Below are 13,865 nucleotides of genomic sequence, written 5' to 3' on the forward strand. Positions count from 1 at the left end.
CCCCCCCACACACACACCTTTTCAAACTAACCCCCGTTACATTAGAGCATTTCACAATTGTTTTATGTTTTTTAGCAAAAGACAGGTCCATTTTTTTTAGCCTCGCTCCGCTCGGCGTAGGATTATATTCTACGACCCCTATTTCAAATAACCTAGAAACGCCCCTGATATATATAGGAAGCACGGGCTAGGTTCGCTCTTTTGAGTTCATTGCTCACCACCAGATCTATACATGTTAATTTTTCTTATATATAGTAAAAGGTTGTTTTTTTGATAAACACATTGAAATCCAATTTGGTGTAGATGTCTGTAGGCCAGTGTGGGTAGAATGTGTTTGGTTGTGGATTTTAATAAACGAATGAGTAACGAGCTATAATCCCATTTATGTTCTTGTGTTATCGTTTGAATTTAATTGATTTATATTCGGACGAATATAATGAGGGAACATATAATTTCAAGTTGTATTCCAACTTTAATTGTACCTGGAGATTATGTACCATTAACTAATCTACATTATATGACCACAAAACCTACCAATCGAACAGGTAAACGGTGGGATTGGCTATAGGTATACAAAGGAACGTTTATACATGTACAGGTATACACTTCCTTCTCAAAGTCAATAGGTAAGTGGCCATTTCAAAAAAGAACTGGAATAATAGAATATCTCACCTGTGAGTTTACAATTGTAGACATAATCGACGGAGAGTAATTATACACAGCGCAATGCCAACCTTGTATCACAGGGTCCTGAGAACCAGTAACAGTTTGATCGGGGATTTAGTTTGGCTTGTTTCTGTTTTACGTCCTATTAACAGCTATGGTTATTTAAGGAGGCTCCACCCTTTCGCAATTAACCAGCAGAGGGATAAAATGAGTACAATGACAGTTTTCTTTACTGTACCGAAAACGACGGAAATAAATTAAATTATGATATTAAAATTGTCAATTAACTTTTCTTTAAGTATGAAACAGAATTACTCTCGGTCATATACGCTTTGGACATCATGTTTACATGTCAGGTACATAATATGTAGCCATAGGCTATCGCATAGTATGCCGTTATCGCTTGCACGCACATGCACTTGCATTTTATAGGGATTTTTATATTTTACAAAACTGCATTTGAGACAAGATTAACCTGACAGAGCGTAACTCGCCCGACAACAAAAATCGTAGCGACCCGAGCTTGAGAACTACAGTCGTAGCACGTGCTATGTACAGGTGAGGTCCGTTAACAAAACACATCAGTCTGCATTACATACGCCTCATATACGACCTCCTTGAAGTCGTCTGATCGTATGTCAGTGTCTTCCCGTATGTTAATTTATGTCTTTGTATCATACGCTTTATTTCAGAAGAACGTGTGAATCGGGTGTTGACAAATCATCGTCAAGCACGTGTACTAATGTTTACCCGGTGTTATTATAATTTACGTTATAGGACCATTGAAGGACCAACGCGCTACCCACAGCGCCATCAGATCAAATATAAATAGCAATGCTAACGAAGTGATGATCTAAAGCCTTAACCGCCAAATAGTACTCCTTTCACATAAAGAATCAGTGGCGGATCCAGAGGGTTTTTTGGGCTTCAGGAACCCCGACCCCACCCCGAGAATTTTCTTTAAAAATCATGTATTTCACTATTTTCCTCAANCCCCCCCTAGATAGGTCTCTCTTGATCCGCCACTAGGAATGGCCAAAACATACATCGTTCGGTTTGTTCTCATAACCCTGTGGTATCATACACTAATCCGTGTGAAAAGCTCGTTCATAATTACAGAAAATAGCACAAGTTCATTTAAATGAACCGGTGTTTTTTTTAAGTAATTCAAAATAACACTGTACAAAATGATAACGAGTGAATCATACATGTTCTTCCTCATCTATTGTCTGCTTAGCGGCATATTTTTTTTTTTTTTTTTTTTTTTTTAATTAAATACAAATTCTATTTAAGTTCATCATTTGTCTACAAATTATTACAAATAAAGAAAAATCTGGGTTGCCTTATTTTCACTTATTGATTCCATACTAAAAATAGACGTGGATGCTACTTTCATTGAAAAATTTAGTGATTTTGAAAGTTTACAGTTGTAAACTGTTGTTGTTCAATAAATTGTTGTTCAATTATCATAAAGCTGACAATGCTTTAATGAATAAAGTTTAAAAATAATGCTATAGATATTAGGTTGCCTAATGTCAAAGTTGACATTTCAATAGGTTAAATTAACAGTAGAAGGCATTAACGGGAAACCAAATTAAACAGGTATATTCATTGTTGTAAAATGATAACAGATTTGGGGAACATAGAGGAGTGTAATCACAGTCTGACGCTTCTTTCTATTTCCGTGTGTAACTATACATCTGGCATTAAGGCCATGCAAATAAATAGTAGTATTTTGTTTCCGGTCTTCACAAAGCAAGATATTTCGATAGACAGCTGGGATTCCTTTATAAACAATGCACGTGTCAAATGTGTCGCAACCTTTAAAGACCGATTGGTCTCTTTACAAAGCTGATCCCTTTGTCCGGTTAAGTATAAGCTTGACCAAAGGTCAAGTCGGTCTTGAAACGTTGTGACACGTTCAATAATACATTGTTTGTGTTGACCAAGGGACACATCGGTATTGAACCGTTTTATACATGCATTGTTTGTGTTGTTCAAGGGATACGTTTGATACATATTATATTGTTTGTGTTGATCAAGGGACACGTTTGATACATGTTATATTGTTTGTGTTGATCAAGGGACACGTTTGATACATGTAATATTGTTTGTGTTGTTCAAGGGACACGTTTGATACATGTTATATTGTTTGTGTTGATCAAGGGACACGTTTGATACATGTTATATTGTTTGTGTTGATCAAGGGACACGTTTGATACATGTTATATTGTTTGTGTTGATCAAGGGACACGTTTGATACATGTTATATTGTTTGTGTTGATCAAGGGACACGTTTGATACATGTTATATTGTTTGTGTTGATCAAGGGACACGTTTGATACATGTTATATTGTTTGTGTTGATCAAGGGACACGTTTGATACATGTTATATTGTTTGTGTTGATCAAGGGACACGTTTGATACATGTTATATTGTTTGTGTTGATCAAGGGACACGTTTGATACATGTTATATTGTTTGTGTTGATCAAGGGACACGTTTGATACATGTTATATTGTTTGTGTTGATCAAGGGACACGTTTGATACATGTTATATTGTTTGTGTTGATCAAGGGACACGTTTGATACATGTTATATTGTTTGTGTTGATCAAGGGACACGTTTGATACATGTTATATTGTTTGTGTTGATCAAGGGACACGTTTGATACATGTTATATTGTTTGTGTTGATCAAGGGACACGTTTGATACATGTTATATTGTTTGTGTTGATCAAGGGACACGTTTGATACATGTTATATTGTTTGTGTTGATCAAGGGACACGTTTGATACATGTTATATTGTTTGTGTTGATCAAGGGACACGTTTGATACATGTTATATTGTTTGTGTTGATCAAGGGACACGTTTGATACATGTTATATTGTTTGTGTTGATCAAGGGACACGTTTGATACATGTTATATTGTTTGTGTTGATCAAGGGACACGTTTGATACATGTTATATTGTTTGTGTTGATCAAGGGACACGTTTGATACATGTTATATTGTTTGTGTTGATCAAGGGACACGTTTGATACATGTTATATTGTTTGTGTTGATCAAGGGACACGTTTGATACATATTATATTGTTTGTGTTGATCAAGGGACACGTTTGATACATGTTATATTGTTTGTGTTGATCAAGGGACACGTTTGATACATGTTATATTGTTTGTGTTTAAAGTAAAACTTAGATGCATACATTTCTCCAAGCTGACTCATTCAATTGTAAATTTTAGACATCTTCTTTTGTTAATGATTGATGTATTTTATTTATTTATTCATTCATTCATTTATCTATCTATATAAGATGACACATGTGCTTCCTGCATTTTCATTGCTTGGATCATCGTCACGTGGAGATCGGCGATTCACGGTATTAACTCGGCGCTTCTAATTTTAGAAATAACAGGTTATACTCTATGACGTAATTTCAATCGTAACGTCACAATGCTCTCTGCCAAATTCAGCACTCTTCTCCGTACGATTCCCATACATTCCATCTTGTTTTATGATTGAAACAACATTTAGAATCCCAAATAACGAATTAAATGTCTGTCAATATGTGAGTTTATGCACCATAGAAAGTGATATTGACCACGACTTTATCTTGGGTAATATCAATTTCTCAAGTCTATATATGACCAATTGTGGCAGTCGCCAGGTACATATACTAGCCGTAGGTCGGAGGTTTTCCTCCGGGAACTCCGGCTTTCCTCCACTAACAAAATCTGGCACTTCCTTAAATGACCATAGCTTTTAATAAAATGAGGTTATACACAAACAAACCAAACCGAATCCATAATCGATTATAGTGTCGTATCTAATAACGAAAGGATTTTATTTCAATGAAGATGTAGTTAAAGTGACCTTCGTCTTAGTTAATATATTCCTCTCAGGTCTATAAACCACATATTCACCTCGACAAAAGTCCATAATTGATTACAATTTCGTTTGAACACGTCAGTACTCGGTACATATCAACTGTTCATTTGTTTTACATAAACATGTAAACAACATACTACGAGCACTTGTAATATACAAGTACTATATACCTATCTTTGTTAAATTGACATAAGTTTCTGATAAGGCTGTGCCACTCGGGCAAAGTTACGGGGAATTGTGACGATTGAAACCCCATTTTTTTCAATATTTGAATAATATATTCATTAACCATTGACTTATTTTTTTTCCTTTATTATAATGAATACTTGCCACTTCCTTATGCATAAAGGCCGTTCAATATAAAGCGTGGAATATAAAAAAATCTTTATACAAATATATTTAAAGTCCAGTTTTCAATGTAGTAGCTTTGATTTAGTTTTAACTACTATTCGAAATCACGACAGCGCGAAAAATATGAGGCTATGCATGTTTTAACTCATAAACAAGGTATTCGTTTGATTATAAAGAACTTTACACTTACATACCGTTCATTATTGTAGCGATAATAATTAGGGACATTTAAATCTTCTGTGTAAAATGGAATACATAAATTAATCTGCGCTTGACATATCTTTACGATAATGAAATGTGCATTTCACAAACAACCTTTACTTCCTGTATACTGAATCGTTTCTGGTTTTAAGTATTGTATTTCGGGTGTTTACGTAAGGGCGGGGTGGTGGCGGGGTTTTATTTTCAAGGAATTTTGGGTGAATGTTCAGCTTTTTTGCCTTATTCCTCCCAATATGAAATCCTCTTATTTCTACTTCCCGTGTAGGGGTCAATATGTATATCCAGTTATAGTGCTCTATATAACTCACTTAATTTTGACTTTTGAAAATTAGTTAAAAAGACTAAGGTTTTATAAACTTTGAACCCACGCACTACATGGAACACGAGGAGCGTTTTCTCTTTGAAATTTTATCGGAGCTTCTTTACGATTTACAATTATAAAAAAAAAGATTGCTAGTGTTACGTTATCGGCATGCAGATAACAAATGGGAGCTTCATCTCTGAGTTGACACTCACTTTTTAGTATTTCCTTTACAAGTAAGGTATGACAAAATCAACTTAATGTTTTTCGTTTATGATATTGCTATATTTAGAATATTTATATTTCGTTTATCGAAGGTACGCTACGGAAAGTTTATTGAAGGTACGCTTCGAGAAAAACGGACCAATGTCCCTGACTATACGGAATGCGGATCCGCAGCCAGAGGCCTACATGAGACAGGGCAACTTCCTGTGTCTGGCAGCTCGTGATGTAGAGGACAAAAAGCCGATGAGGCTCTTATCTACTCTCCTGCCAGCGCAGGACCTTGCATGTGGGCGTCCTAGAATGGTCACTGCGTATAACCGTAATATGGGTGTCATTGACATGAATTATGGGTTATTGAGTGCGGATTGTTGCGTGTGTTCATCTAATGTGCGGCATGACAGAGGTATGCGCCAAAGGAGCAGACCAATTTGCTCCATATGTAAAAGAGGTCTCCATAGGCACTGCCTCGAAAGGGCACTACGCATGCGTAGAACTTTAGAAACACAATCTGGAAATAAACGTAAGCTAAGCAATTCATGAAATATTGTTTTACTAATGGCACGTTAAAAGTCTATTTAGCTTATCAAGTTTTTTTATATTTAGTTTTTGTCACTATTTATGCTAGAATGTTAGTACACTAGTTTGTATAACTTTCTAACCATGACAATAGATCAATATGGTTGGGTAACTTGTCAAAATACATTATGTACCAAGAGTATCTATTCAATAAATCGTTGTTCATGATGTCAGTATTGCGAATGCGTCACATTATGTTCGCTAGAAGATTACGTCGTTTACGTAAAATCCAAATGCTTGACACTCTGAAGGTTAAAAATACGATGTTCCATATACATATTATACTCATGAATCAAAACTGCACAGAAAGACTCAAATAATTCGAACGCCGTAAAATTGCTGACGTTATAAAGGTAATGTTTGTTTGCGCAACAATCATGCGATTTTCGCGACGTCGGAATTAACATAGTGTCAACAATACTTTGACGTCATAATTGGCTGGACGTCACAGTTGGCAAAACAGTTGTGGATACTTCAAATTGGCTGAGTCAAATATTTGGCAGTCTAAAGGTTAATAAGGTCCTTTTAAAGTTAATTACGGTCTATATCATAAGTATGTACAGCATACATATGAAGCTTTCTCAGCCCATGTATATGAATAAAGAACGTCAACTTCGAAATTACATACACATGTCACTCACGTGTGTACACACAGTTCAAGTGCCAGTGTGGATACGCACAAATATCTAGTGACGGTTTATATTTACGTCATACATGCACCCACATATCTAGTGACGGTTTATATTTACGTCATACATATACACAAATATATAGTGACGGTTTACATTAACGCCATACATACACACAAATATCTAGTGACGGTTTATATTTACATCATACATACATACAAATATGTAGTGACGGTTTATATTTACGTCAAACATACACACAAATATATAGTGACGGTTTATATTTATGTCATACATACACACACATATATAGTGACGGTTTATATTTACGTCATACATACACACAAATATATAGTGACGGTTTATATTTAAGTCATACATACACACATATATCTCGTGTGAGTTTATATTGACTTTATACCTACACACACATATCTAGTGAGAGTTTATATTTACGTCATACATACACAAATATTTCTAGTGAGCGTTTAGATTGACTTCGTACATACACACAAATATCTAGGGAGAGTTTAGATAGACTTCATACAAACACACATATATCTAGTGAGAGTTTATATTTACGTCATACATACACACACATATCTCGTGTGAGTTTATATTGACATTATACATACACACATATATCTAGTGAGAGCTTATATTTACGTCATACATACACACATACATCTAGTGAGCGTTTAGATTGACTTCGTACATACACACAAATATCTAGGGAGAGTTTAGATAGACTTCATACAAACACACATATATCTAGTGAGAGTTTATATTGACTTTATGCATACACACATATATCTAGTGAGAGTTTAGATTTACGTCATACATACACACATAGATCTCGTGAGAGTTTAGATTTACGTCATACATATACATATATATTTTGTGAGAGTTAAGATTTACGTCATACTTACACACATATATCTAGTGAGAGTTTAGATTGACTTCGTACATACACGCAAATAATCTCGTGAGAGTTTATATTTACATCATACATACACAAGATTGATTTCATACATACACACATATATCTCGTGAGAGTTTAGATTTACGTCATACATACACACAAATATCTCCTGAGAGTTAAGATTTACGTCATACCTACACGCATATATCTCGTGAGGGTTTAGATTTACGTCATACATACACACATATATCTAGTGAGAGTTTATATTGACTTTATGCATACACACATATATCTCCTGAGAGTTAAGATTTACGTCATACCTACACGCATATATCTCGTGAGAGTTTATATTTACGCCATACATACACACAGCTTAAGCTAATGCAGGCATTGGATATTTTTTTTTAAATTTTGGCCTTTGTAAATGCTCCCCCCCCCCCCCCCCCCCCCCATGTACATAGTGACAAGAACTTCTCACATATATATATATATGTATATATATACATTTACTTACAACTAGCATTACGTAAACGAGAGGGACACATGATAGATCGTTGAAACACATACACATATATTTAATCAAAAACAACAGTTACATACATTAACTTACAACGTTAAGATGCTATTATATTTAAGGTACGAAGCACTTTGTTCTGATATTGATATTGACTCTACAACACATCTATATATAATGACTTACTACACACATACAATCTACAACTCTACAATTAAAATGTCGTTATCGGTCCATATACAATGACACAGCGCTCCATCTTGTTGTGAATCATATGTATTGAACCGTTCGTATACACATTTACACACATACGACAAATACCTGCCAAACAAAGCGTAAACCTGTTGTACACATTGTGTCTCTGGTATCACTGCATAGAGCTAACAAAACGAGTCTTACCTCCCCATACCAGTCAGCAGTCCGCTATCGTCTTCGGTCCTAAATCACAATGGTGTGTGTATGTATGTGTGTGTGTAGTTCCCTCAGCTCCAATATTGTCAACACTAGGACAACTCCGGAAGGAATGATCCGTTTTCGGAGTACACCGGACTTCCCCACTTTGTATACATCACACTATCAGCCAACCAGGAAGTATTCGTTGTAACATGACTGTTTGCATTGTCAGCTTGACATACAGAATTCAAATATAAAATAATCTTTTCATAATTTATTAAAAAAAAATCCTATAACAAACGCAAATTATTTGTATTTCTATAGAATGAAAGTATGAGTATTAAAAATAATCATTGAAGAGGTCGTTAGAATAATAAATTTACTGTTTTAGTTCAGGATTCAAAAGATGATTATGCGTTCAAACATTATGTAAGAGTTATTCCCCTTTACTCAAAAGTCGTACAGAAAAGGAAAATGTTAACAAGATATATTTAATGCTAGTGTCTTTTATTTCGTTAGATTCATATACGAAATAAAATCATAACCTGGACTACCGTTGTCCGGATTGTCATCTAGAATGTCATATGCATGTTCTAATCCGGAATAATTTATCCATTTCCAGATAATCTAATTATTATCCGGAATGTCATATGCACATGTACCTGATCCGGAATAATTACTCCTTTTCTATAGTATCTAATTGTTATCCGGAATGTCATATGCATTTACATAATCCGGAATATTTCATCCTTTTCAAAAGTATCTAATTAGTATCCGGAATGAAATTTACATGTACCTGATCCGGAATATTTTATCCTTTTTTAGAGTTTCTCAGTATTACCTGGAATGCTTTATGCATGCATATGTACCTAATTCGGAATATTTTACACTTTTCCAGAGAATCTTATTATTATCCGGAATGTCATATGTATATACCTCATCAGGAATATTTTTATCTGGATCGTCATATACATGTACCTGATCCAGAATATCTTATCCTTTTCCAGAGTTTATTATTATTATCCGAAATGTCATGTACATGTACCTTATCTTATCCTTTTCCAGAGTATTTTATTATTATCCGGAATGCCATATCTATATACCTAAACCGGAATATTTCATCATTTTCCAGAGTATCTAATTAATATCAGTACTGCTTTACACCGCGTATTTATATTCTTCTGGAATATCTTAATAATCGCGATTGCCATATAGATTAACTGGAATATTTTATCCTTCTCCGAAATATCGAATTATTAACCAGTTTTTCATAAACCTGATCTGAATTTTCTTTTGTCTGATCCGGAATATTTTATTATTATCCAGAATTCTATAAACATGATCCGAAATAGTTTTTTCCTTATCCGGAATATTTTATCATTTCCGGAATACTATATACCTGATCCGGAATAGTTTTTTCCTTATCCGGAATATATTTTATCATTTCCGAAATTCTATATTCCTGATCTGGAATATTATTTGATTATAAGTTTTACTTCATCATTTTAACGAATAAATTATTAACATCAGGAAAATCAAATCATTGTCTTGAGAGTGAAAACATAATTATACAAAACATAATTATACAATCTCTATTAATATCTGAATTATGATATGATATTCGGAGTACCATATTTTTATCCTAAATATTTGTATTATTATCCGAAGTTTCATGTCTTCATCCGATCAAAAACTTTTGATTACCTACAATGCTAATTACTATAAGGAAAACCATGTTACTTTCCGAAATATTTGTTTGGAATACTAAATCAGGATAAGGAATACCATTTACTTCCGGATTAACATAAGTCAAAAGCTACACAAACCTAAGAGTACGTAATCACCTTACTTAAATAGAACCGAGAAAAGATAATGCGTTAAGAGCCGAGATAAAACAACGACATTCCAAGGTTAAATTTGTAACAGGAACATAACTAGTACCGTGTTGAAACGATAATGGTACTCTCTTCGATAACACGTTATCTGTGTACACAAATGCTTACAACCTTCAAGATAAGTAAGTTGAGCTTAAAATGAAATAACAAGTATATATCAAGCAACGCATATACAGTATTTCCTCGATATGATGTCCCTCGTTCTATATGCCACCTCATTATTTGTTCCAAGAACGTGTTTTTTTCCGTAAAGCAAATATGATGACGACAACCAAACATTGACTAACGAAATGTTCCCGTAGATAATATTTTCGCAATCACGTTCTTGACCAGCGGATTAGCGAAAATATCATTTCCGCGGACGTATCAAGCTACTAATTGACGATCGAACACAGATTAACGAAGTTGTTCTTGAAGTACTTGAACTAAGACAGAGTGTACTACTATCATCTGCAAGCAGGACCGGAAGTACACTTTACGTCATCACTTCCGGTCTCGTAAGTCGATGCATTCAAGCTTCCTTTGTCTTACATCCTGTGCTATTGTCCGGTACCAGCCCTGCTGTACCCAAGTCCACTGGTACTAGATTGAGGGGCCAGTAAGACTCAATTTGCGACAGTATAATCACGATATACCGCCGCAAGTTTCAAAAAACAATAGGGTCATCCCAATTATAATTCATATTATCCAAAACCACTTAAAGAAACAACGATTTAAAAAAACATTGTAATGTTTTCCTCCAATTCTGGGTCACTCTGCCGTTGATTGGTGACGTCAGGACTATTCAATATGAAGCGGAGTAACATTAACCTTCCGGGATCACTCTTTTGTTCTCGACGTCATGATATTGACGTCATGAATGATCAATATCATGACGTATCAGGATCAGTCGGGGTCAGTGACGTTAACAACGATCGCCATCCGGGCTTTAATGCGAACGAGAAATTTGCGGAGGGTATATCATGGTAATATTGTCATAAATTATTTTGATTGACTTAATTACATACATGTATATGTAGTCATATACCATTTAATAAATTATGTCACTTGTGTCAGGACACATGTATTATGTATATATTTGATATTTCTATTACATTCCTTCAAAGTATCCCTTTTTCATATAAAAAGGCAAAGCTTTATAAGAGCGTAGCTTTTGTTGATCTCTGATATTTACCGATTCAGAATACTGCTTTCAGAATGAGATAAGATAAACTTTTTTAAAGTCGGCAGGTCGAGGAATAACAATAAAAGCACAAACTCTAATGAGATTAAGACCGACAAAACAGTAGGGGAAAGTTCGACCTTTTGTTTTTAATACCGTTCTGGGAAGTATTACAGCACGTCCGCTTTTGAACATTATTTAACTTTTCCTGTCGAAAGATTGGATGGCCGAACGAGCCCCGCCATGGGGTAAGTTCGGACAGGCATTCGGGTATGTTCGGCCCCATTAATTAGATCAGCTTAATTATGGCGTCATAAATAAGGAACGTCAAATTTTACCGCTAATTTTACGACTTTTTATGTGTTACATGGGCCGAACTTCCCACGGTATCATTGGCCGAACATGTAGAATGCCCAGCCTACTAAACTGCTAAGATCCTTAATGCTGTAAATATTAGCTCAAAAACTAAAATATCAGGGTTGGCCAAATTGCCCCGGTCTCCCGTATGTAGATTTTTTGTATCATTGATGATTGATGAAAATGTATTCACAATATAATGTTTGCATCAATGACGCAATTTTCTTCCATTCAAAGCTAAAGTAGATGGTGGGTCGGGTAGCGTAATGGATAGTGCGCTCGTCTTCACCAAGATAGCCGGATTCAATTCCGGTCACCTGCCCGACCACGCGGGTTTTCTCTGGATACTCCAGCTTCCTCCAATGTTAAGAATTAAATCTTCTGCGTGCATCCGTCAGGGCACCAACAGAATGATTGAGATAAGCTGGAGAAAAACTGTTTGGTAATTGCTATAGAAAAAAGTGCATATTACATATTTGACGATTAGTCCAAGAAAATGTGTAGAGATGTAAGTTGCAAAAATAAAATTGAAAAAAAACCAAAAACATTGTAATACTTTGATGTACATATAACTGAGATTGTCGTTATATCGATATGTAGTTTCAATTACTGTTCCACCCTAAAACACCGGTTTGAATTTTTGTATTTTGTAACTGTCACCAAGGTTTGACAGGTAATGATGCCAGTTTCTGTCTCTAATGATAACATTTTCTGTCTGTAACTAGTTGGAAATCGGCACGCGTTGTGAAAAAGTAATACGTTGCTGAAAAAGGGCGTTGCACTTGGGTTGGTTGTCTGGAAAATTATTGTTGATTTCGACATAAATGCATTTTCCACTGTTTCTTTTATGAATGGTGATGAATGAATAAATAATGTAAAGACCATAACTAAACCTTCAAAAATCTTAATTATTTCGTTCATATTCTCAATAAATGGAAATCAATAGCTGATGAAATTTTAGATGATGAAAAATAACTCTACACGTTGACCTATTGGTTTAATTCCTGCTCTTTTTGCAGACATTTCGCAGTAAAAATATTAACAGAACCTGGATGATAACAAAAAGGATCTTCAGAAAATATCCATATTTTTACTTTTTGTGCATGTGGTAAAAACTGAAATAAAAAAAAGTCTTGAAGCACCGACAAAGAGATAATTGTAACGAACATCAGTTCCAGGATTTTCCGCTTATTTTTTCATCCTTCCGGAAATAACCGATGAAGGCCGATGTGTTGTGACGTACTTTTGACGTTATAGTATGATATTCTCTAAACGAAGTTACTTAAGCATTGAACTGTTTTTGTATGATATTTATTATCTATTTGAATGACACAGCTTTGCAAGCAAACAACATAATGCGCGCTATTTACGTTTTCTCTGCCTCTTATGTTCTTTTTTAACTTATAATTTATAATTAAAATTAAAAATGCCCACCTTATCGACAGTCCACACAATTTCGTTCAATAGTTTGAACAGCGTATTGTCGCGTGCTGATTGGCAAACAAAGTAGTGCTTTGACATTTTAACAAACACTTCAAATTTATTCCACAATTTAGTATCAATACAATTGCGTATGATATGTCTATAGGGTGATTCCAGTTTATCAATAGAAATCTGAGCTGAAAGTTAGATTTGAAATTGTTTCGATTTTCCCCCGGAACAAATTTCGCGCATGGATAAATACAGTGAACACCGTGAATGGGACCTTGACCTCCACGAGGGAGTTATTTTTGGAAGTTAATTCGAACTTTTCTCTTTGCTC

General features: G+C 34.8%; 1 protein-coding gene across 3 annotated transcripts in view; it reads right to left on the reverse strand.

The window, feature by feature from the left end:
• LOC110461270 overlaps window positions 1-8,881 on the reverse strand; it is a 55,547-nt gene extending 46,666 nt beyond the window's left edge. For all 3 annotated transcript variants that reach the window (XM_021514687.1, XM_021514686.1, XM_021514685.1), the window contains exon 1: window positions 8,696-8,881. The gene's annotated coding sequence lies outside the window, so the exon portion shown is untranslated. The remainder of the gene's footprint in view (window positions 1-8,695) is intronic.
• Window positions 8,882-13,865: the final 4,984 nt, after the last annotated feature.

Source organism: Mizuhopecten yessoensis, unplaced genomic scaffold (genome assembly GCF_002113885.1).
Source record: "Mizuhopecten yessoensis strain PY_sf001 unplaced genomic scaffold, ASM211388v2 scaffold10595, whole genome shotgun sequence".
Classification (NCBI taxonomy): Eukaryota; Metazoa; Mollusca; class Bivalvia; order Pectinida; family Pectinidae; genus Mizuhopecten; species Mizuhopecten yessoensis.